At 36.7% G+C, this 26073-nt stretch overlaps 1 protein-coding gene across 2 annotated transcripts in view; it reads right to left on the reverse strand.

Moving 5' to 3' along the window:
• LOC149961193 (uncharacterized) overlaps positions 1–26073 on the reverse strand; it is a 151678-nt gene that overhangs the window by 91144 nt on the left and 34461 nt on the right. Inside the window, exon 1 of one of the 2 annotated variants that reach the window (XM_090169988.1) lies at positions 10746–11050. The exons of the other annotated variant lie outside the window; for it this stretch is intronic. The gene's annotated coding sequence lies outside the window, so the exon portion shown is untranslated. Of the gene's footprint in view, positions 1–10745; positions 11051–26073 lie in introns of those variants that run through there. 2 annotated transcript variants of the gene reach the window in all.

A 26073-nucleotide genomic window follows, 5' to 3' on the forward strand; every position in this document is an offset into this window, starting at 1 on the left:
CTTCGGAAGCTAGGGGCGAAAACTAAACCCGTCCCTAGCCTTTTCCCCTTAGCAGCGGTTGACCGTCGCAACCACCTTAGGAGCAAAAGTGGGAAGAAAACCCAACAGGTGGCCTCGTCTCCTCGGTTGTCATGACGACGTTCTCTCTCTCTCCGTACCCCTTCTCTCTCGCTTGCCTGCGTTACGTGGGAGTATGTGAAGGGAAGACTCCGTTATAGGGCCGACGATGGGGGGATGACAGTGTAACGCCCTCGGTACCCCCCTTTTTTCACTCCTCTTTTATTATAGGGTCAAATAAAGGGGGGGGGGCAATGGTTATATATAGCGGAATGCTGTGCTAGCTTTCACCTTTTTTCGCCTGTGGCTCTCCCCATGGTTTAGGAGCCATTGTTGTTCCGATTGGACGGGTGTTTCTGATACCTACAAATTGGTGGACCCCTACTCCCTACCCTGCCGTTTCTTTTATTCTTTCTTGAGGTTGTGTTCGAGGGGTATTTAAAGATATGTCAATTGGTCGTTTTGGAAATTGGAAGTGGTCAAGGTGTTTTTCTGTAATTATTATTATTATTATTACTATTAATTATTTATTTGTCCAAAAAATAAATTTACACTGTTTTATCAACTTAAACCTCAGTGGGTTCTTTTAACCATTGCCCCCTGGATTAAGAGAAGGCCTAGAAATCGTTTTTCTACAGGGGGCGGCAAACACTTTTTACACGCTCGCGAAACACTCGGTAGATGGCGCGATTTCAAACCTTTATATCGAGACGATCAAGTCGGGAATTTTAAATATTCTCGCATAAGCCAATGCCCTTAGGCAATAGCAGCCGATCTTTCGCTGTCAGCCTGACTTGATGACGTCAAAATGGAAAGATCTAGGGCCATCTTTCGGCCAACAAAGGCATAAAATTAAAACTTTGATTTTGCCAATTTCAAAAATTCAACACCTACCCATTTCTAGGCCTTCTCTTAATCCAGGGGGCAATGTTTTAACGGACAAAAATTCCCCGTAGTTAAGCAGTGCTTGTATTTAGGGGGATAATTTACATAGATAATTATTTAACATTTTTCTTTTTTTTAATACATTTATTTATTATATTTATATTTAGAATTTATCGACAACGCTGATTTTACCTCAATATCTACTCATTAAATTAAATGTTATACGTAATTTATTTTAAATTAAAATGGAGTTTTGTTAGTGCAAAGACGCTTTGGAAACTTAGCTTATTTGGAACTACTTCAGTTACATTCCCACTTAACTTCATTAGACAATAGGTGGTTTCTTTTTGCTTGTTCCGGGATTTCGGAGTAGGGTAAGAAGAGTAAGGCTATGACGTCATTTTACTACGATTCTGTGGTGGCGAATAGTTGGAGTCCGAGTAAAAACCTTTTTCCAAAATGGCTGCCTGTGGTCTTTTCAGCGGATAAATTCTGTCTAGCAGACGACAAAATCCGATTTACTCCTTTACACCTCCTTTTCAGAAGGAGTAAAAAGAGTAGCCCTAATACTCCGGAACAAGCTAATAGTTTATGGGCTGGAGTAATTATCTCCCCGGAACAGGCGAATAAAACGTTGTTAGGTAAAAAGAGTAGACTTTTAGTCCGAGAAAAGGCGAAAAGAAACGACCTAGTAATGTATTTATTTATACTTGGAGGTCGGCGTTCGATTAACTTTTATCCATGGATAAAATAAGTTCGGCGATAATTAAATAATATTTATTTAAATAACCAATGTTTGAATAATAATTGTAAAATATTTAAATAATCTAAAGTGGATAAGCCTATTATTTAAACAAAACAAACAATTATTTAAATAAATACCGTTTTAATTCAAATAAATGCTTGGTTGCGTAAAAAACATAATTAAATCAGTTAAAATTATATTCTTTTTACCAACTTTTGTTAAATAAATCGGAAATTTTGTGGATAATGAATAAACAATTCCGAGCACTATTTATACTGTAGGGATAATTACTACAATGAAACTATCTGTGGACATACCTGAACGGTCTCAGCCTCATTCTGTGAGCTCGATTTCAGACCACCCTTAAGGAAAATACCACACTTCGGAGCCCGTGACCAAGCTAAAAACGTCATCAGAGTGTTAAAAATAATAACTCAATTTCCATTTAAAATTAATTACGTTTACGATTCTAACAGTGGGGTGTAGAACTAAAACTTTTGCCTCGCAGCAAGAGGAACCGTGTTCGATCCCAGCTTGTAGCACTGCGGGTGAAAACTAGGAACTACTCCCGCGTAGAGTTTGCAAGATCTCTTCCAATTCGTTAAATATGTTTTCCCCCGAGCTACTCAATTTCCACTTACCATTAAAACTTGTAGTGGTTAGCGGTAATAGAGAGTGTGGGGAGCTATTGTCTCGCGTGACATGAAGAGCTTTCCACAATCCTACGTAATTTACCCCGTCCACCTGGGATAAAGGAAGTCACTTGGGCCTACAGGATGGTGCCTTGGGTATTAGCCTAGCTGATTGTTATAGAAAACTAGACCATTATTGCGGCGGATCGTGATTATCTCTGTAATATAAATAAGTACCTTTTTCCTTATTCTTCTTTCAATAGCTTGCCTTTACGACAGACTCGTACGTTCTCCATAGGTTCTAAATAGGTTCTCGGTGTAATATTTCACTGTTCGTTTGATCATCTGCCGTAATAACTCTGAAAATACGCGACGCGGAAACCCCAAGTCGACAGATCGTTCTCTTCCGCGATCGTAGTCCTCTAAATTTCGATTGCAGCTTTAATTCCCCCTTTCACAAAACGTCCACGATGATGAACGTTGAGACATTGAAACGCCAATTGCGGTTTGCTTCGTGGAAACGCTTTGTTTAACCTCTTACTTAAACTCTACAACTAAAATTATTTCTATTTGAATTAGCTAAAGCAGGAATTCATACCTCTACTTGGAATGCTTATCGCGGCAGATTTTCGTCTCGATGTGGCTGGCGGGTTTTTTGACGTCACTATGTTAACTTAACAAACAACAACGTGAGAGGGGAGCGCGCGCAGAGGGGATTTTTTCTCTCGTAGGCGGGGCCAAAGCCGTCAGAGTGATCTTACCATACGCGATACGGGTAAAAACCACCATACCTTGAGTTAAAAACCACCATACCTTGAGTTAAAAACCACCAAACCTTGAGTTAAAAACCACCACACCTTGAGTTAAAAACCACCATACCTTGAGCTAAAAACAATTATACCTTGAGTTAAAACAACCATACCTTGAGTTAAAAACCACCATACCTTGAGCTAAAAACAATTATACCTTGAGTTAAAACAACCATACCTTGAGTTAAAAACCACCATACCTTGAGCTAAAAACAATTATACCTTGAGTTAAAACAACCATACCTTGAGTTAAAAACCACCATACCTTGAGCTAAAAACAATTATACCTTGAGTTAAAACAACCATACCTTGAGTTAAAACAACCATACCTTGAGTTAAAAACCACCCTACCTTGAGTTAAAAACCACCATACCTTGAGTTAAAAACCACCATACCTTGAGTTAAAAACCACCATACCTTGAGTTAAAAACCACCACACCTTGAGTTAAAAACCACCATACCTTGAGTTAAAAACCACCATACCTTGAGTTAAAAACCACCACACCTTGAGTTAAAAACCACCATACCTTGAGCTAAAAACAATTATACCTTGAGTTAAAAACCACCATACCTTGAGCTAAAAACAATTATACCTTGAGTTAAAACAACCATACCTTGAGTTAAAAACCACCATACCTTGAGCTAAAAACAATTATACCTTGAGTTAAAACAACCATACCTTGAGTTAAAAACCACCATACCTTGAGCTAAAAACAATTATACCTTGAGTTAAAACAACCATACCTTGAGTTAAAAACCACCATACCTTGAGCTAAAAACAATTATACCTTGAGTTAAAACAACCATACCTTGAGTTAAAACAACCATACCTTGAGTTAAAAACCACCATACCTTGAGTTAAAAACCACCATACCTTGAGTTAAAAACAATTAGACCTTGAGTTAGAAACCACCATACCTTGAGTTAAAACAACCATACCTTGAGTTAAAAACCACCATACCTTGAGCTAAAAACAATTATACCTTGAGTTAAAAACCACCATACCTTGAGCTAAAAACAATTATACCTTGAGTTAAAACAACCATACCTTGAGTTAAAAACCACCATACCTTGAGATAGAAACCACCATACCTTAAGTTAAAATTCAACCCATTTCGTTTGCTTAAAACTTAACCATATAAAACTAAAAATAGGTCAAAATACAACACATATTTGGGTAGTTATCAAATAACCTTCATTTTGCGTTGGGAAACAACCAATTTTGGGTTAAAAACAACCCAATATTTTGAAAAGTGTAATACGGCAGGATATGCATTCCAAGTAGAGGTATGGATTCCTGGCTAAAGCGATAGATTTGAAGAAAAACCAAGAGCGAATTTATTTTTCAAAGAATGGATTTATTTATATTTAGAGAGAGTGGCTACGTTGAGATGATTTTTAGGTTTCTTCCCAATCCCCGTCACGCAAACAAATTCAAACAAGGACAATATCGCATTGAATCCCTAAAACCATAGGTTTATATTATACTAGCTCTCTATAAGTTAGAATCGTACATAGGTTGTGCGTTAACAGCAATTTCTCCCAAGACGTTGAAGTCGTGGTGAGTCGCCATCTGATGGCGAAAAATCGAAATAAAGCTTGCCTGTGAAATCCAGTTTCGTTAAGCCTAACGCTAGTTGTCGCGAAGAGATAAGCTTTAAACTACGAATATTATACGACAATACCTGTTCATATTGAAATGAATAAAATATTCTTCGTTTAAATTTCCCCCAAATCAAGGATTTTCGTCGTTAGGGCTAGCTCTGCTCTATGTGCTAACTTCGTACATAGAATCACTATGTACCGAAAACAATCAGAATAAAAACTAATTTTTGGCATAATAAATCATTTTATAACCGCAAATTATCTCCATGAATAAACAGTTATCCATAATTTTGGGGGTTAATTTATCTGTTCCATATTTGATGGAATTCCAAACGATCGAAACATTTTTAAGCGTGATCATTTGATCGACCAAAATGACAGCATCCGTAGTAGAGCTTTCTTATCAATTTCATTTATTTTACTGAAATGTTAGAGAAAAGGTTGCAGGTTAGGTAAGAGGTTAATGTAGTAGGTACGATATCACTAGTTACGATGTCAGTAGGTGGGATTTTTATACGCATCCACCGCGATTCTCAAATGGGGCTCAGTGGAACCCCAGGGCTCCATTTAAAATTGGAAGGGCTCCACAAGATTTTGAGCTGTGATATAATAAAATTAATTTCGGCAGAAAAAAATCAAATACCGAACATATTTATATTTAACTATCGAAAAACTACGTTGTCAAAATCAGTGTCAAAACAGAATAACGTTTCTTAATTTTATTACACTTTTTTTCAAGCGAGGGTTCCACGATAAATTAGAAATTGAAATTGGGTTCGACGAGGTGAAAAAGGTTAGGAACCACTTGTATACATTAATACGCAACAAAATATATTGACGGAATCCGAGGTGAAACCTACACTCGAGCGCCGCTCTGGTGGCCACCTTAGGAAGCCATTCTCGTAGAAACCACGACTTTTGACAGTTCGCTTAAAAGCTTCGATTAAGGGTAAAGTCTGCTTAATCCGGTACCAATTGGCAGTCACTGCCGTCGATGGATAATTCAAATTATAGATTACGGCATCGGGAGTTCCCTACGTGGATACATAGAATAGAGTTAATCCGTGGCAAAGTCTTATCTTTATATGGAAGATAAAAGACCTTTATTTTTTATTAAAGATGGTACGCCGGAGAATTAACAGATTAGATAGAAAAAGCAACGGGAAAAACACCGCTATTTATAAGTATTAAGACCTCTCTCGGAACTACTTAGAAATTAGAGAGAGATTAGGGCGTGCGAATTCGGGCACCTGCTTGTTGTACCCTCCCGCGAACACCCGGCTCGATCTGTGCCGTTAATATCTTATAAGACCTCATTATCGGCAACCGAATCATTTGGTCTCCCATGCACTTGACGGTTTTTTTAACCAAATTAATACGTATCCGGTTAGAGGTCGGTAACGGTTAATCATTATCCATGATTAAATTGATTTTTTTTGTGAAAAAATGTAAACAAAGAAATTTACCGTTTAAAATTTCGGAAAATGATTAAAAAATATGTATTATTCGTAAAATTTGAGCTTTTTATGGAAAAAAACGTCGTTTTTCCGATTAATTTTACAAATTTATCAAAAAATTAATCGGATAATGCAGAAATATAAATTACTTGATCAAAACGTTGAACGAATAATTTTGAGAGCTTTATCTATTGAATAAAAGTTAACCATCCCCGACCTCTATATCCGGTTTTCATAAAACAGGGTTTCCACACGTCAGGGAAAACAGGGAAAACCGGGAAATCAGGGAAAAGTCAGGGAATTCAATTTTATCTTGACACTTCTTGAAGGTAATTTAACTTTAGATCTATGACAAATTCCACGATTATCATTTATTTCCTTGAATGTTTGGCTAATTTTTTCAACATTGCAATAACCTTTTTACTGAAATATAAGTTCATCTAAATTTATTAACTTCTGATAAAAGTAAAATTTTGGCCTTAATAAGTCAGGGGAAATCTGTTAAAATGGTCAGGGAATTTGAATCTGAAAACTTTGTGGCAACCCTGTAAAAATGCGTTAATTGATGGTCGTTTCATTTATGGGGACGAAAGGCAGGGGCGTAGGAACTAGGGGGGCAATGCCCCTCCCTAGAATTTTGCTGGGAGGGGCAACTAATGTTATTGCCCCCTCCAACTTTTTGGTCAGTAGAAAACTTCGAAAGGCTCAAATTCTCATTTTAAAAGCATTTAAATCTTTTTGAACCTCAACTGTTTTTAAATTTCAGGCTTAGTAAAAAGTACACATGCATTCGGAGAAGCTACACTCCATTAATAATTCAAAACCATTTTCCAGACCCCTTTTCGTTTCTCTTTGCCCCCTCCAACTTCTAGAACGTTCCTACGCCCCTGACGAAAGTTAATAAGTTTGTACTTTCAACTAGATTTCAAGGGTTTACCCCCATTTCGCCCAAAATAGCTCTCCCAATTCCAATTTCTCCCAATCCCATTTCTCCCAATCCCATTTCTCCCAATTCCCATTTCTCCCAATCCAATTTCTCCCAATCCTATTTGTCCCAATCCCATTTGTCCCAAAATAGTTATCCCAAATCCCATTTGTCCCAAAATAGTTATCCCAAATCCCATTTGTCCCAAAATTACACTTGGTATAAACATGAATCTAAGTTTTATTTTAATATGCAAGTACATCAAATTTTGCCCATTTCATTTTACATCGAATCCCCATTTTATCGCTTCGAGGAATTCTTCTGGGGTTTTGGATCCTAACCTAATCTAACCTAACCTAACCTAACCTAACCTAACCTAACCTAACGCCAAGTCAATTCACATATTCACAAAACGGTAAACTTACTTTGTTTACCGATTCCAAATAATGATTGGGAGAAAGGGGAATCCATTTTTTTGGGAAACTTGATCGTTGGGAAAAATGGGAATACATATTTTTGGGTTAAATGAACTCCGGTTCGGAGAAATGGAATTGGGACAAATGGGACACCATGTTTTTGGGAGAGCTGATAACTTTGGGAGAAGGTAAAATTGGGTTAAATGGGAACATAGCGATTTCAAGTATTCTGAAATAATTTTACTCTCTATAGTGTTCTGAAATAATAGGTGTTTCTGTAAAATACCGGAGGTCATGTGACAATGTTTTGTCTACGTCACGTAGCTGTACCTGTTGAAGGAAGAGAGCACGCGCTGCAGGCGCGAGCCTCTTCGAATCTGAAGCCCACGTGCACGTAAAGCACTTAAATAACTGTAGCTCGTGACGCAGATAAGAACATTTTGTACTTCTAATTTTTATGGTTTTATTTTATAGAAACACCTATTTTACTCTCTATAGTGTAACTACTAACCCCATGGTTAGTAGAGTATCCCGAAAAAATAATATTGCCCACTTGAAGTCTTCTAGCGACGTTTAATGCCTTTATCCCAGGTGGCCAAGTAGTTTTTTTTTGTCAAATCTTATATTGTGGTGATTAAAATTAAAATTTAAAAGTCAAATAAAATAAATACTGTTACGTCACAGTGTACTCTTGGCACTAAATTTGACGTAAAAGTGTGAGACAGTCACTTAAGATTTATTTTAAAATAACCAGATCAAGTTAAACTTCATAAAATTATTTTTTTAGTATTTAACAATAAATTTTTGGCAATAGTAAATTTTTAACACTACAGCTTAGCGAAAACAGACAATGGATAAATTACCTGTATAGAATTGGAATTAATAAATTACGGGAATTCACGTGTCCTCCTTTTTATTTTAAATATGGTATTTCCGCATTTTCGTTTAACTCTCAAAATTGAAATAAATATGCTTAGCATACTTAAGGTAATAATATAAGTATGACAAATAACATATTATCACAGAACTGATTTTCAAGAGTTAATTGGAAATCAAGGTTTAGTTCTCAGTCGAAAAAAGGTTCGGTTGGGGATTGGGGAATTAGAATTAAAACAATAGGAAGTGTCATACTTATTGTTATTATGTTACTTTTGGTGCTACCAAAACTGAAAATATACTACTAATTTTTGTTACAAGTCCAAGTCGTAGCTTTTCAAAAATGTCAGTGTCGAAAAAAGGTTCGGTCAGGGAATTAGCATTAAAATAATATATAGTATCATACTTATGGTGATATTATGTTACTTATGCCACCAGATATTTCATTATTATCATTTCTTTTCAAAGTACTTTTTTATTTCTCAGATATTTTAAGTGGTTTTTGGGAATTTAGTATAGGCCAATCGAAAGATTGATTTTTTCACAAATAGAAACAGAGTAAAATTTTAATTTCCAATTTCTTATCAAATATTTGTAGTACTGTTTATTTAAGCAAGACGCGTTATCAATTTTAACCTTTGGCCTACAATTAGGGTTTCACATTTGGTAAGTTTAATTCTTCGAAACAAAATATATCCATATACTTGGTAAGCAATAGATCTCTGTCCTTGGAAACTTTCAAAACGCAACTGCACACGTGTGCTCAATACATTTACGTTGGAACTTCATTTTTGATATTTTTGTATTTAGTCATTAAGTTGGAATAATTATAATAATTATAAGAATAGTAATCAGCTAAGCTAAGCTAATACCCTTGGCATCACTATAGGCTTAAATCAACTAGCGACTTGTAAAGCCAATAACGAGTGACCTGGCTAGAATGCATATTACCGTTACGAGATTTTTGGAAAGGGAAAACGTATCTTTCCAAAATACCCGGAAATAACGATAGTTAGATTTAAATTCGAACTTCGTGGTATAAACCCAATTACGCTCGACAGTTTTCAAGTTGGTAAATACGACCTAAATCTAGTCTGGTAATCCCCGAGAGCGATTCACAGTTAGAACATACATCCGAAGATATACAAATGCTAACTGTGGAAATTATCTGAAACTGGCCAACAATAATGTTTATCCGTACTATCCGGTAACAGTATATAACGTCTAATTATTTCCCTGAGCAACGAAGTGCAGTCCGTATAGTTCAACCCTTCCAGTGAAGACTGTCCAATTGTCTGGTCGACATAGATGGAGGATATTGTACGGACGGAAACCTAGTCAAACCTGGCTTAAATAGTTCACTAATTTCCCCATACTGATTCCATCAGCTCTTGCTAAGATATTCGCGAAGCGGTTGGCGCTTGTGTAAGTGTCTCTACGGGGCAAATAGTCTACCACGTTTGTTTTCACAGCTTAATGGGATGGATTTTAATGATAGCTTCCACATATCACCACCGAAAGTGTAAATAACGAATTTCGTTAAATTTTTTTCCACGTTATTACATTGTTGTTTATGTTGAAGGGACGCTGTAAGTCATTACAGCGTCCCTTTAACATAAACAACGCTCTTTACAACTACTTCATCGTTATTTCAAAAGTACTTATCCGTTATTATTGAGTACGTAGTCTGTCTGATATATTTCCAGGATTGTATAGAACTTCGTCGTCGGCCTACTGAATTGCTTTGAATAGGGGCCCTTATCCTATCCTAATGAATTCCTAAGTCCTAACCAAATGAACTGACCACCAAGTTGGAGAGGTGTTATAATTTAAATTTAACTGAGTGTGATTTCAATCTAATTTCAATCAGACTTATTCATCTAATTTTGAAATTTAATTTATCCCAAAGAAGAATAATGGTTAATTTAATTTAGCCTAATGACGATACGTGGTCTATTTTGTTTCTATGGTGACATTTTAAAAGTCGTAATATTAATTATTTGCATCGGTGTCTACCTTAAATTATAACGTCTACGAAAATTCGCCAAATTGTAAATATTTATTAAATGCAAGAACGCACGTAGAATTTCTCGAGCTCAATTCACGTGTACACGTATTTCGACAAAATGGGGCAACAATAATAAATTAACTTTGAAGAGCGAGTAAACCCTAATTACCAAATTACAGGTGGAAATCGTTGATAAGATTACTATCTTAATCCCTTGTACTCCTTAAATGTCCCTCTAACAAAACTTTACCACGTGTAAGTCGGGTAATAGTTTAAAACTTAGAAAGCGAATAAATCAAAGGCAAAAATATATATAAATTTAACACATACCATATCTTGAAAATCACAATTGAATTCATGGAAAAGTTTAAAAATTTCCCTCGGTTCAAAAATTATTATTTCTTGTCTTTAAAACGTCAAACGATATAAAGTTTTCGATCTTTTAAAAATTCGATTTCGTTCTTATCTTATACGTAAACGGGAATTCCGTTTATTTGTTAAAACAAATCCGAAACTTTGGAAAAATTGTCGTTCTTATTTAAATGGTTTTTGTCTCTTTTTTTATACCCGGTATTTCGTTATTTCTTCATTCGTGGCAGCGCGCTGCAAGTAAGCCTAACTTCCGTTCACTTCGACGGCTCGAAACCGGCTGCCTCTCCCGCTTGGGGAAACGCCACTTCATTCATGGCTAGAATTTCCACCAATAGAAAGTAGCTTTTACGACTGCCTACCCCCTCTGCCCCCCCCCCGTTCTCATTCCCTTTGCCTCATCGCTTCTCTCTCTTCAACGCCCCCGTCACCGACGCTGTTGCTCTTTATAACGACGGAGATTGTGGCGACATCTACCGGGGAGAAAGGGAACTGGCGGCGAAGAAAAGGATGCGGCTCTTGGCGTTTTTTTAAATTTTGGCACCCCGTGTGCCACGGGAAGTTAAAATACAGGGGTGGACGGTTTAAAAGAGTAAGGAGAACTTGTAAAAGAACTTGTCTATTAAAATTTTATCTTGGAGATTACGGAAATTTAAAAATTGACCACTAATGGTGGTAAGCACCGCGAAGAGATCCACTGACATCAATTTGCTTACAATTTAGTTTTGAAGGATTTAATTTTTTTAAAAACACAATTCTACCATAGACTAAGAAAGGTTTTCGTGATGACATCTACCAGGAAGAAAGGGAACTGGCGGCGAAGAAAAGGATGCGGCTCTTGGTGTTTTTAAAATTTGCCCCCCCCCCCCCGTGTGCGACGGGAAGTTAAAATACAGGGATGGACGGTTTAAAAGAGTTAGAACTTCTAAAAGAATTTATCTATTAAAATTTTAACTTGGACAAATAAGTTACTGGGCCCAAATCGTAAGCAAAAACGGGATTATTGAAATTGTATCGGCCGCACAGCGATCCTACCGAGATAATCACGAAACATTTCTACTCAAAAACAAAGCACTTACGAAGACATTTTAAATATTAAGCCCTAAAAGTAGGCCTAAAGCATTTCGCTTTGTTGGAAATATTTCCAATATTGAACACCATGGCATTGCTCTAAAAGTATCAAGTGCGAAATCGAAAATATTGTCTAAACTTTCATAGCTTATTCACTCCCAAGTAAATTTTTTCGGGTAAGCAAAATACTTGTAGGGCTCAAACCCAGTAGTCGGCACCAACTTGTTAAAAGTTTTAGAATCCCCTCGTCTCTGTTGGCAGTTTTCTTAAACATAATACGCGCAGACTGCGGCGCGTTAACCGGCTTGGGCCGAAATGTCAAGTAGCATTTCCTAATCTCCGTATTCCATTTAACCTCTCTTCCGGACTAGCTTTCTTAATTTTAATCAAACTAATGGTCTAAAGGCTTGCACCACTCTGTTTATTCCGGAGACCACTCTTTTAGTCTGTTGTGTAAGCAGCCGATATAGACCTAAGCTCTGGAGACTATATGTTAGCTCTACTATTTTAAAATGCAACACGCAAATGCCGTGGTAACATTTAAATTGGTTTTTACTTTTTTCTTCCAATCGAATTTTCTCGCTACTTTGGCCGAAATAAAAGATACAAATAATTAAGGAAATTTAAGCTTTTACTTCTAATTAAAAATATCAACTAATGAATTATCGTACTTTGCACTTCGTTGTTTACAAATATTTGGTATTTAAATTGATTTTTCTGTATATCTTACGCGAGACCCAACAAAACATCCCGCCATCTACTGTACCTAAATTACGTTATTTAAAAATATTTCTTTATTTAATTTAATTTTGCAGTAATCTTACACGACACCCAACAAAAACATGAACACCCGAATCTTCTAAAAGCAGGCCTCTACATCGCGCCATCTACCGTACCTAAATTACGTTATTTAAAAATATTTATTTATTTAATTTAATTTTGCAGTAATCTTACACGACACCCAACAAAAACATGAACACCCGAATCTTCTAAAAGCAGGCCTCTACATCGCGCCATCTACCGTACCTAAATTACGTTATTTAAAAATATTTCTTTATTTAATTTAATTTTGCAGTAATCTTACACGACACCCAACAAAAACATGAACACCCGAATCTTCTAAAAGCAGGCCTCTACATCGCGCCATCTACCGTACCTAAATTACGTTATTTAAAAATATTTCTTTATTTAATTTAATTTTGCAGTAATCTTACACGACACCCAACAAAAACATGAACACCCGAATCTTCTAAAAGCAGGCCTCTACATCGCGCCATCTACCGTACCTAAATTACTTTATTCAAAAATATTTCTTTATTTAATTTAATTTTGCAGTAATCTTACACGACACCCAACAAAAACATGAACACCTGAATCTTCTAAAACCTCGCCTCTACATCCCGCCATCTACCGTACCTAAGTAACGTTATTTTAAAATATTTCTTTATTTAATTTAATTTAATTTAATTTAATTTGCAGTATATTTTACACGATACAAATCAAAAACTTAAACAAGAACATGAACGCCTAGAATCGTCTAAAACTACGCCCCACATCGAACTCCATCGTACGGAGACTAAAAATGGTTTGGGGTTTATATATTGTAATAAAACTTCAATAAAAGGACAGTGATCGGAGTTTGAATGTTAGTCGGGGGGCGGGGAGTCGGCGCTAGAAGGGGGAGGGTACGCGGGTCAGTTTCCGGCCCATTAACCCCATCTTTTGAAGTGTAGGAAATAGCTGCAGTTATATTCATATCCGGAAATGGAATTGAAGCTTCCCCCCATCCGTTCTCTTCCCAATTTTGGTAGTATGAAAGATTGGTTGCTTTTCACCCACGTCGGTCGCCTAACAGCGTCATCTATTGACGACCTTACGCAGTTTCTAGCCTCCGCCTTCACTTCCCGCACGCGTAGTCCTTATCATATCCATCTTGATGAATATACGCGGGGTGAGATATGCTTAGCTCCTCTCTTTTGCTGGCTTTGTAAATGGTATTTCTGTTACTCTGATCCGTTTTATTGCTTCGGGCGACGGCTTTAGTTATAAAGCATTTTCCCCAAATGTTCTTCTCTAGCTCTCTTCTACTGATATAATAATTGTAGCCGCGTTGTCTATTTCGCCTCTCGATATTTTCTCTTCTAGTATACCAACCAGTATACACTCGGAAAAATATCAATATTTGATAAGATAACGGCGCCGTTAATGGTATACCACCACGGTTGTTATTATTTTATCTTCTGACTATCTATATATCTCTCTTGGTTACGCGTGAATAGGTTGGTTAGGGTATTTACTATTGTAAAGCTACGTTCACAAGTAAAGTAGTAAACGGTAGAAAACGGTTTGAATCGGTTTAAAACAACTTAGCCGGATTCACATATTTTTCTTCCGAAGTTTGATGAAGGCGTTTTTCCGGGTTAAATCGAGGCGCTTTTCCGAAGTTTGATGAAGGCGTTTTTCCGGGTTAAATCGAGGCGCTTTTCCGAAGTTTGATGAAGGCGTTTTTCCGGGTTAAATCAAGGGGCTTTTCCGAAGTTTGATGAAGGCGTTTTTCCGGGTTAAATAGAGGCGCTTTTCCGAAGTTTGATGAAGCGATTTTTCCGGTATAAATCAAGGCGTTTTTCCGAAGTACTATGAAGGGTTTTTTCCGGGTTAAATCAAGGCATTTTCCCGTAGTACTATGAAGGGGTTTTTGGGGTTAAATCAAAGCGCTTTTCCGTAGTCCGATGAAGGCGCTTTTCCGAAGTTTGATGAAGGCGTTTTTCCGGGTTAAATCGAGGGGCTTTTCCGAAGTTTGATGAAATCGTTTTTCCGGGGTAAATCAAGGGGCTATTCTGAAGTTTGATGAAGGCGTTTTTCCGGGTTAAATCAAGGGGCTTTTCCGAAGTTTGATAAAGGCGTTTTTCCGGGTTAAATCAAGGGGCTTTTCCGAAGTTTGATAAAGGCGTTTTTCCGGGTTAAATCAAGGGGCTTTTCCGAAGTTTGATGAATTCGTTTTTCCGGGTTAAATCAAGGGGCTTTTCCGAAGTTTGATGAAGGCGTTTTTCCGGGTTAAATCAAGGGGCTTTTCCGAAGTTTGATGAAGGCGTTTTTCCGGGTTAAATCAAGGGGCTTTTCCGAAGTTTGATGAAGGCGTTTTTCCGGGTTAAATCAAGGGGCTTTTCCGAAGTTTGATGAAGGCGTTTTTCCGGGTTAAACCAAGGGGCTTTTCCGAAGTTTGATGAAGGCGTTTTTTCGGGTTAAATTGAGGCGCTTTTCCGAAGTTTGATGAAGTCGTTTTTCCGGGTTAAATCGAGGCGCTTTTCCGAAGTTTGATGAAGGCGTTTTTCCGGGTTAAATCAAGGGGCTTTTCCGAAGTTTGATGAAGGCGTTTTTCCGGGTTAAATAGAGGCGCTTTTCCGAAGTTTGATGAAGCGATTTTTCCGGTATAAATCAAGGCGTTTTTCCGAAGTACTATGAAGGGTTTTTTCCGGGTTAAATCAAGGCATTTTCCCGTAGTACTATGAAGGGGTTTTTGGGGTTAAATCAAAGCGCTTTTCCGAAGTCCGATGCAGCGATTTTTCCGGGTTAAATCAAGGAGTTTTTTCGAAGTACTATGAAGGGGTTTTTCCGAAGATCGATGAAAGCGTTTTTCCGGGTGAAATCAAGGCGCCTTTCCAAAGTTCGATGAAGGCGTTTTTTCGGGTTAAATCAAGGCGCTTTTCCAAAGTTCTATTAAGTCGTTTTTCCAAAGTTCGATAAAGGCCTTTTTCCGCTTAAATCAAGTCAATTTTCCGTGTCAAATCAAAGTTATATGAACGGGTTCTTTCCGGTTAAATCAAATAAATTTTTAAATCTAAAATCACCGCGCTGCTCGAAGTTCGATGAAAGCTCTTTTTAAGGGTCAATAAAGCCGATTTTCCGGAAAAAATTAGGGCACTTTTACTGCTGAAATCAAGGAAGTTTCTAGATTAAATCAAAGTGCTTTCCAAATTTCTATGAAGGCGTTTTTCAGGTTAAATCAAGACCATTATCCGGATTAAATCAAGACTATTATCCCGATTAAATCACGGAGCTTTCGAATTTCTATGGAGGCGTTTTCGGATTAAATCCATACCATTATATGGATTAAATCAAGGTGCTTTCCAAATTTCTATGAAGGCGTTTTTCAGGTTAAATCAAGACCATTATCCGGATTAAATCAAGACCATTATCCCGATTAAATCACGGAGCTTTCGAATTTCTATGGAGGCGTTTTCGGATTAAATCCATACCATTATATGGATTAAATCAAGGTGCTTTCCAAATTTCTATGAAGGCGTTTTTCAGGTTAAATCAAGACCATTATCCGGATTAAATCAAGACCATTATCCCGATTAAATCACGGAGCTTTCGAATATCTATGAAGGCGTTTTCAGATTAAATCCATACCATTATCCGGATTAAATCAAGGTGCTTTTTCGAATTTCTATGAAGGTGTTTTTCGGATTTAATCAAGACCATTGTCAAGGTTAAAACATATTTTTCCTATTGGATGAATATAGTTTTTCTTTAATAAAATTAGGATCTGACATTGGATATACGTAGAACATTTAAATAGCTTTTATTAAAGTTTGATGATTTTTTTCTCCATCTATGATGACAAAACCTCTTTGCGTATAATATTTTCGTCCGTTTCAAGTTTACGCAAATTTCCCCAGGTTCCATCAAGCGAGCGGGGGCTTATACCCCAGAGTATTTTATTACGCGACATTTCTCTAAGAAAATTTGATATTTCGTAAGCTTATTTTTCATTTGAAAACGTTTAAACTTTCACAACGGTGTCCCAAATCTTTGTTGAAAGTCTCGGCGTTCGCGTTCAACGATCATTGCTTAATATCTCCGTATTATCTCAATTTCTAGAAAAGGCCAAAGTATGAGAATCCCGTTAATGGTTTTTCAAAAGTCTCTCTCTCTCTCTCTCTCTCTCTCTCTCTCTCTCTCTCTCTCTCTCTCTCTCTCTCTCTCTCTCTCTTTGGCTTTGCTTTGATAATAAAATGTGATGAAAAAGAGAAGGTGAGGAGTAAGCTATCCCGAGACCCCCAAACACTTTAATGAGAGCTATAAAGGGAGCCTAAAATGGAGACTCTCTCCAAGATTAGCCCCTTCCAGAAGACACGGGAAAAAAGTTAGATCATCTATGGCCGCGTATGGTTTCGTCCAGTCCTAGTCAATCTTCAACCTAGGAGCAACAAACACAGCACCCCACGCAAGAGGAACGCAGCCCGTCAAAAAACGTGCATTTTCTTGCGTACAGTTTGCATTGGTTAGACGCTTTAGCGCCTGCTGCCGTCGGAAGGGAAAAATTGGGAAATTGTCTTCCCCCCGCCCGTGAAACGTTGAGCGTAATGAAATTTGTCCACAACACTGCGTTAGCGTGTTTAAAGGCTAGCTGCGTTCTCCTTGTATTTGTTGCTCCTAGCTACAACCATAGAGTATTTGTCATATAAGAAGACACTTTCACCGGAAGGCTAACGCCATTAGCGGTCGATTTTTCAATACACGAAATCTCACCAGATGGCGAAAGCAATCCAGAACGCGTATTTTTTTAAATTATTTAAGTCAAAACGAAGTTGTAAGCAAGGTGACGTCAATGGATCCTTTCACGCATTTTAACGCCATTAGAGGTCAATTTGTAAATTTCCGTAATCTTACTAGATGGCGACTGATAATTTTTTGAAAATTATCTACTTCAAATCAAATTGTAAACAAAGTGGCGTCAAAGTATTATTTCGCGGGGCTCAACGCCATTAGAGGTCAATTTTTAAATTTCCAAAATCTCACCAGATGGCGACGGATAATTTTTTAAATTATCTCCTTGAAAATCAAATTGTAAGCAAAGTGATATCAATGGATCCTTTCACGCATGTTAACGCCATTAGAGGTCAATTTTTAAATTTCTCTAATCTCACCAGATGTCGCCAGTAGTCTAGAATTCTAGAGTTGAGTTTTTCAAAAACATTATCTCCTTCAAATACCAAATTGCTATATAAATATTTAATGGGTAGAATTGAAGCCCTTGAAACTTTCTTTTTCTTTTTCTTTAATAAAATGAAGATCGAAGAAATTAAAGCTAGAACGCCCCCAATAGTTCTTTTTATAAAGCAACGTGGCCTTCTTGTTGAAATGTAGCTCTTACGTCACAGTCTCTTACTTTCACAAGCGTACTAGCGCGAGCTACAGTCGCGAGGAATATAGGTTTTTTTTAGCGCGCGTGCAAATCGCTCGTGCGCAAAATATACTAATTAAGCTGTGTCTTGTGACGTAAGAGCAACATTTTAACAAGTTGGGCAAGACCACTTTTTATTTTATAAAATCAACTATTTATTAGGAATTGAGCGTAATATTGACAATGTTATGCAATTTGAAAGTAGGTCTAAAATGTCAAGGAAAAATCAGGTGATTAACCGGATGAACAATTGTTCAAGGGGTGAATCCTTTAAATACCTGACAGTCTTAACATATGGCACCAACAATTTAAATATGTCGAAAAATATAATTGTTTTCGTGTTTCTCTTTTCGAACTTTTTCCCCGAATTAAACATGTGTAAAGATCCAAAATGTAGTCCCATTGGACGTAGGTGGTCTACTGAAAACACCGCAGACGGACAGACCCGTTTTTCTTGCCAATGAGAGGGCCAATTTTGCCGGATGGGAATTGACTTGTTCAACTCGCACCTTTTTTGCATCTGAAAATAGAGGTGTTTTTTTCCACGCTTAACTTTTTTCTCTCTCGGCCAAAATCTTCTGAGACCTAACTTTTATATAACTTGATTCCGCAGACTCCCAGGTCACTTTTCTCTCTCTTTCGCAAACTTCCATATAATACCCCTGTATTTTCTCAGAACTGGGGAGATTTCTGGAGATATATGTAAATTCTTTCAGGGTCCCTAAATTATTTGTGCCTATAATTTTCATTTTCTATATAAATTCTATACGGCAGAAAAATTATTCACATTTCTTTATGATATTTTCATATTTATGAACTTTTGACTGCTTAACCATTAAGGTTATTTTTTATTTCTTTTGGAATGTAAGGCCACGCCCCCATATTAAGCGTCATTTTTGGTTTGTATCTTTTAACAAAAAAAAGGTTTATCATAATGTCAGAAGTAAATGAATTAAAGTTATTGGACTGCTCCCCATTTTGGAGGCGTTTTCCTTATATTTAAGTTATATTTGGACCTTGAATTTAAAATTTTGCACGCTCCTAGATCGAAAAAAAAGTTTTTGTTTTATGAAACCATTTTTATACATATAAATAGCTATACCCACAATTCCCAAGTGAAATTTATCGCGTCAAACGACGGGGGTGGAAATGAGCTTTTATTTGATTCCATTTTCTCATTATTTTCATAAGGAAAACGCCCTCCAATTCTGAGCACTATTTCGATAACTTCGGTTCATTTACTTCTGATTATATTCAATAAAGTACAAAAATATTCACAGTCCTTTATGATATTTTCTTATTTATAAACTTTCAACTGTCTAGCACATTAAAGCAATTTTTAAAATTTAATCCCACGCCCAAAATTAAGCGCCATCTAGGGTTCGGTATTTTTAAACATATTTGAATTTTTGCAGTTATTTGGCTGAAAATGTCTTATATGACTTCAGATAAATACAATACAGTACCAAAATATTCTTTATTCTTTATAAACAATTAGGGCTATTTATCAAATGTAAGGCCACGCCCCTAAAATAAACGCCATCTTGGTTTTGTACCTTTTAACAAATTTGAATTTCTGCTGTTATTTAGCTGAAAAATAGTTATATTCCATAAAAATATAAGTACCAAAATATTATTAACATTTCTTTACATTAAGGTTATTATTATCGAATGTAAGGCCACGCCCCCGAATATGGCGCCACCTAGTTTTAACATATTTGAATTTCTACTGTTATCTTGGTGGTTTTTTCATATATATTAAATTCACTACCAAAATATTATAATTTTTTCCCCATTACATTTATTTTTTAATGTAAGGCCACGCCTCCAAATTTAGCGCCATCTAGAGTTTGGTGAATATTAACATATTTCAATTTCTACGGTTATTTTTGTGAGAAAATACCGCTTTTTCATATAAAATCAACGCACTACCAAAATATTGTTCACATTATTTTTAAGCCACGTTCTTTTTATTATGTAAGGCCACGCCCTCAAATTTGGCGACATCTTGGTTTTATATATTTTAATTTCTACTGTTATTTAGTGGTAAAATACCGCTTTTTTCATATGAATTCATTAAGGGGGAAGAATACAGTAAAAGCCTCTTTTTCGTTCAAGATGAACGTTTCTGTTTTAACAATTACATAATTGAATTATCTTTTTCTTATTAGGCTGAACCTTCCTCTAGTGCTTAAAATAATTTTGATAATTCTAATATTAATAGTTAACGAGATATAAGGTCCTAACTAAAGGGTAGTTTGGGCGCTTGCCCAACTTGTTTAGCTCCGGGGGTCCAAATTAAAACGTTATAAGTTAATTATTTTAAAATTTAAAATTGACAAAATTATTTTAAGCACTAAACAAGAGGCTCTTCTACACTTAAATATTAATTTTATAAGTTAAAATACAAAATTACAAGAGTTCAGCTTGAAATAGTGTGAAAGTAGACAATGGCCACTGTAGTCTTCCCCCTGAACGTACCAAAATATTTTTCAAATTTCTTTATAACTCATTAAAACTATTTTTAGAATGTAAAGCCACGCCCCTAAATTTAGCGCCATCTACGTGTAATATATTTGAATTTCTACGGTTATTTATCTGAAACTTAAAGTGCATATCGTTGTTTTCTATTCTTTTAGTTAGCAAATAATACTTTGGCAATGAAACGTCTAACTCGGATCGTCAGGCTTCAAATATCGAGACTTGGCGTTATTTTGTTGTCCGCGTTATCCGTTGGTCTTTGGTAAATAAGCGTTATGTTTGCGGAACCCGAAGTGGAGGTATATAAACTGCTCGGTCAATATCACTCGGGTAATAACAACTGTAATAATATTAATAACGAACAAATTCGCCATTTCGTACCGTTTCTTCTGGTAAATATTGTTACAGAAAAAATATAAAGGTTTTACTATCGCCTAGAAACCGAAACCTTTTTATTTGAGATCAAATTGGCTAAAACGTATTTCTTCTTTTAACCTTTTCTTGGGGTGAAAACAATGCATAGAGATCGCCAATGAAATGGCTATTTTTATTTCATTATTACACCGAATGTAGTTAGCATTTTCGCCTCGCAGCCAGGCCCGTAGCTAGACAAATTTCGTTAAGGGGGCAATAGCTTTTTGTGAGGGGGTACATTGTTTTCGTTACCTAATTTCTAAAATTAACATAAGTGGCGCCGTGAAATGTTTTTGGTGTTCAACGAAAAAAAACTTGTTTTCTGAAGCAGATCATTCTACAACTTGTATTTTATTAAGAAATAGTTACCTATAAATAACGATCTAAACCTTAGACAAAGACAAGCTGTGGTCCAAAAGGAAAATTTCTACGAATAGAAGTTTAAAAAACTAATAAAGATGAAGTGCCAGATAATATTCTTTGAAGGGGAATGGATTAAATTGAGGGGGCAAGTGGGGGAAAATAAAAATTTCATTTGAGGGGGCAACATTTTTTAATTGGGGCATCGACTTGGTTGAATATTGTATTTTTAGTTAGTACTGATCATTTCTGAACTACATTTTCAGTTCTATTAAGAAATTTGAATTTTAAGTGAGATTTCTGGCTGTTTCGCGGGACCCCACAACCCGCGTACGCACTATTGTTTTATTTGAATTTGTTACGAACTGTTACAGGCGCCATCTAACTCTTTCGCGTTTCGCTACCTTATTTCCAAAACCAGGTAACTTGAAAAATTCATTTTCGATAAAATTCCTCTTGATTTCATTCAAGATGATTGAAAATTTGATCAAATTAAAATTTAATATTTAAAATATAGCTTTAACATCGGGGGGATTGTGTGTACTTAAATGTCCGTGACATCTTGTTCCTTCTCTCTCTTCTGACGTAACAAGGGGAAAACTAGACCGTGATGTCAGCTGATCGTCTCAATATAGTCATTATCTCTGTTGATATAAAACACATTCCTACTGATTAATTTTAACTTTTGTTATTAATTAAAGTTTTAGTTGCTTCATTTTAAAAATACGTTAACACGTAATAACTCATGTGTAGCTTTGCGCAAAAATGATATCGACCAAATTGTAATCAGACTTTTTTCCACACTGAACATATAATAAGTAGACTGGAAAGATTAAAAGGCTTTTATTTCAGCTACTTTTGAAACGTATATAAGGTTATTCAAACAGTCAAAGAGGAAATTTAAAAGGGTAAAGGTTAACGGAACCTCTCGAAACGTCGCATGAAACTTCAACGTGGTTTCGGACACAGCCTTTCTTTTAAAACGTTGATGACGCGTATTTCGTAGAAACGCAATGTTAAAAGCAGTGCCAGAAACTTAATATTCTTAAACTTTCTCCACCAGAAAATAATTTTTATGGCAACGTAAGGATATTTAAAGAATAGAATTATAGCGTTGGTATATCTATAGAATAGAATTAGAGCGTAGAGATATTTAAAGAATAGAATTAGAACGTAGGTATATCTATAGAATAGAATTATAGCGTAGGGATATTTGTAGAATATAATTAGAGTGTAGGGATATTTATAGAATATAATTAGAGCGTAGGGATATTTATAGAATATAATTAGAGCGTAGGGATATTTGTAGAATAGAATTAGAGCGTATGGATATTTATAGAATAGAATTAGAGCGTAGGGATATTTGTAGAATAGAATTAGAGCGTAGGGATATTTATAAGCCATATCTCTAATCTATTGAATAGATTTAGAGGTATTTTCCCGTAAACCTATTTTGAAAAATCATCGGGAGCCTTCGGCGGTACACGATGCAAAGAAATCGATACTTCTGTCGTAAGAGATACATAATATAGTTCTGGTTTTATATTAAATAACCTGGCCATTGTGTTGTTTAAAGACTGAAGAATCTTACTGTACTTTGCTAAAAAACTCATTTAAATAAATACATTTCTTGACTCAGTCCTCTGTGTTGGACAATTTTTTTAAACCTGCCAAATCGAATAAGTCCCAAAAATAGTAACTATGTCCCTTAACATTCAAATTTCTCTTTCGAATCTAAACTTTAAAATTTTCGGGGTTCTAAGGCCCCTGAGATTCAGTGTATATTTATTTTGGAACTTGAATTTCTAACTTTGTATTTTTGAAATACAACCTTAACCACATTTTTTATCCTTTGAGCTATTGAAGTGTATGGTTTGGTTTACGTTTTGATTTAGACCTTTCGGGATTTGCTAGATTTTTACGTTATTTTTTTTTCTCGTTACAGGTGTTGTTCGAGGCCATTGTTGGTCTAAAAACGCACTGTCGATGGTACAAGAGCTGATAAATGGCGGCCCCCTTATGCCAGTGTCAGAAAAGAGGCTATAGACGATTGAATTTAGTCCCTCTTCTTTCATTTTGTTATCCAGGCCTTGTTTGGTTTCGCTCGGAGGTTTTTTGGGGCTGCTATTGATAAAGAAAGATGACCAAATATATCAACTTGCCATCAAAAACCAGACTCATTATTTTGTTAGTTGGGTTAAAGTGATGTATGGCCAAAACGTGGATATAGTTCAAGGGTAATTTTATTAAATGATGTAGGGGTTATTTGGCCATTGACATTTTTACTGTACAAGCTAAATTTCTTTTGTAGCTTTTGGGGTTTTATAATCTTATATTTTTTATATATTACATTATATATTATCCCCTACTTGCTCCTGATACTATGTATAATATATGTATTATGTATTATGTATTAAGTATTATCATAAGTAACATAATAACGATAAGTATGACAATTAACGAGATTTACAACCAAACTTATTTTCATAGTTATTGCGTAATCAAGATATTTTCTCAGCACAGAGCCATCTAGTGTCTAAAATATGCGAGGCTTCCGCTAAGCCAAAATATCTGGTTTCCAATAGATAGGGGGAATATTAGGCTAAAATGATAAAAATTAAAAACGTTTTTCCCGGCGTCACGAGCTCATGTTTTGTTTATCACGCGTGATTCGCACGCGGGCTTCCAAACAAAGCCAAAGCCCCTCACGACTCCAGAACGTGCTCTCCGATATTAGGCTTAATTTTTTATCAAAAAGTAGTCTCCAAAACGGTAAGTCGCGAGTCCAAGTCACAGCTTGAAGAGAGTATCAGTGCCGATAAAAGGTTCGGTTAGAAAATTAGCATTAAAGCAATAGTAAGTGTCATAATTATTGTTTATATGTTACTTGTGGTATTATGTAAAAGAGTAGAAGTTATTAGTACCTTTACGTGCTGTCACTAGGTGTCGCTCTAAAGATTCAATTCTATCATGACTGAAAAATAGTCCGAATAAATTCCTAAGAGACTTGGTGAACGTAAATTCTGTCTAGCCGATATAGATTTCTCGTTATCGTGAAACATCTTTCTCACAATTATGGCCTATTCAACTGAACTTAATTTTCTGTAGACATCCAATAGATTACATTTTTTCAAGCGGTATTAAAATTCTATCAAGAATGTATTGAGGTGAAGAGAGAATATACAAGCAGCGCCCTGTTCTTATCTTGATTCCCTGGAATAAAATCCACGGGCTTCCCTCGAGTAATTTATTTCCCTTTTCGCCACGCCCCTCCACCTTCCTAGAGGTCGGGGATGGTTAACTTTTATTCAATAGATAAAGCTCTCAAAATTATTCGTAAAACGTTTTGATCAAATAATTTATATTTCTGTATTATCCGATTAATTTTTTGATAAATTTGTAAAATTAATCGGAAAAAACGACCTTTTTTTCGATAAAAAGCTCAAATTTTCCGAATAATACATGTTTTTTAATCATTTTCCGAAATATTAACCACTAAATTTCTTTTTTTACATATCTTTCCCAAAAAAAATCAATTTAATCGTGAATAATAATTAACCGTCCCCGACCTCTACACCTTCCCTCGGGTAATTTATCTCCCTTTTCGCCACGCCCCTCCACCTTCCCTTGAGTAATTTATCTCCCTTTTCGCCACGCCCCTCTACCGTCCCTCACGTAATTTATCTCCCTTTTTGCCACGCCCCTCTACATTCCCTCGAGTAATTTATCTCCCTTTTCGCCACGCCCCTCTACCGTCCCTCACCTAATTTATCTCCCTTTTCTCCACGCCCCTCTACATTCCCTCAAGTAATTTATCTCCCTTTTCTCCACGCCACTCTACCTTCCCTCGAGTAATTTATCTCCCTTTTCTCCACGCCACTCTACCTTCCCTCGAGTAATTTATCTCCCTTTTCGCCACGCCCCTCTACCGTCCCTCGCGTAATTTATCTCCCTTTTTTCCACGCCCCTCGACATTCCCTCGAGTAATTTATCTCCCTTTTCGCCACGCCCCTCGACATTCCCTCGAGTAATTTATCTCCCTTTTCTCCACGCCCCCCAGGTTTATCTCACGTAACCTTCCCCTCTTTATACCACGCCCCTCCGCCTTTCCTCGGGTAATTTATCTCCCTTTTCGCCACGCCCCTCCACCTTCCCTTGAGTAATTTATCTCCCTTTTCTCCACGCCACTCTACCTTCCCTCGAGTAATTTATCTCCCTTTTCGCCACGCCCCTCAGGTTTATCTCACGTAACCTTCCCCTCTTTATACCACGCCCCTCCGCCTTTCCTCGGGTAATTTATCTCCCTTTTCGCCACGCCCCTCCACCTTCCCTTGAGTAATTTATCTCCCTTTTCTCCACGCCACTCTACCTTCCCTCGAGTAATTTATCTCCCTTTTCCCCACGCCCCTCAGGTTTATCTCACGTAACCTTCCTCTCTTTATACCACGCCCCTCCGCCTTCCCTCGAGTAATTTATCTCCCTTTTCGCCACGCCCCTCAGGTTTATCTCACGTAACCTTCCCCTCTTTATACCACGCCCCTCCGCCTTTCCTCGGGTAATTTATCTCCCTTTTCGCCACGCCCCTACACCTTCCCTTGAGTAATTTATCTCCCTTTTAGCCACGCCCATCTACCGTCCCTCACGTAATGTATCTCCCTTTTCGCCACGCCCCTCAGGTTTATCTCACGTAACCTTCCTCTCTTTATACCACGCCCCTCCGCCTTTCCTCGGGTAATTTATCTCCCTTTTCGCCACGCCCCTCCACCTTCCCTT

The sequence above is a fragment of the Leiobunum rupestre genome, chromosome 1 (genome assembly GCF_980474605.1).
Source record: "Leiobunum rupestre chromosome 1, qqLeiRupe1.1.hap1, whole genome shotgun sequence".
NCBI lineage: Eukaryota > Metazoa > Arthropoda > Arachnida > Opiliones > Sclerosomatidae > Leiobunum > Leiobunum rupestre.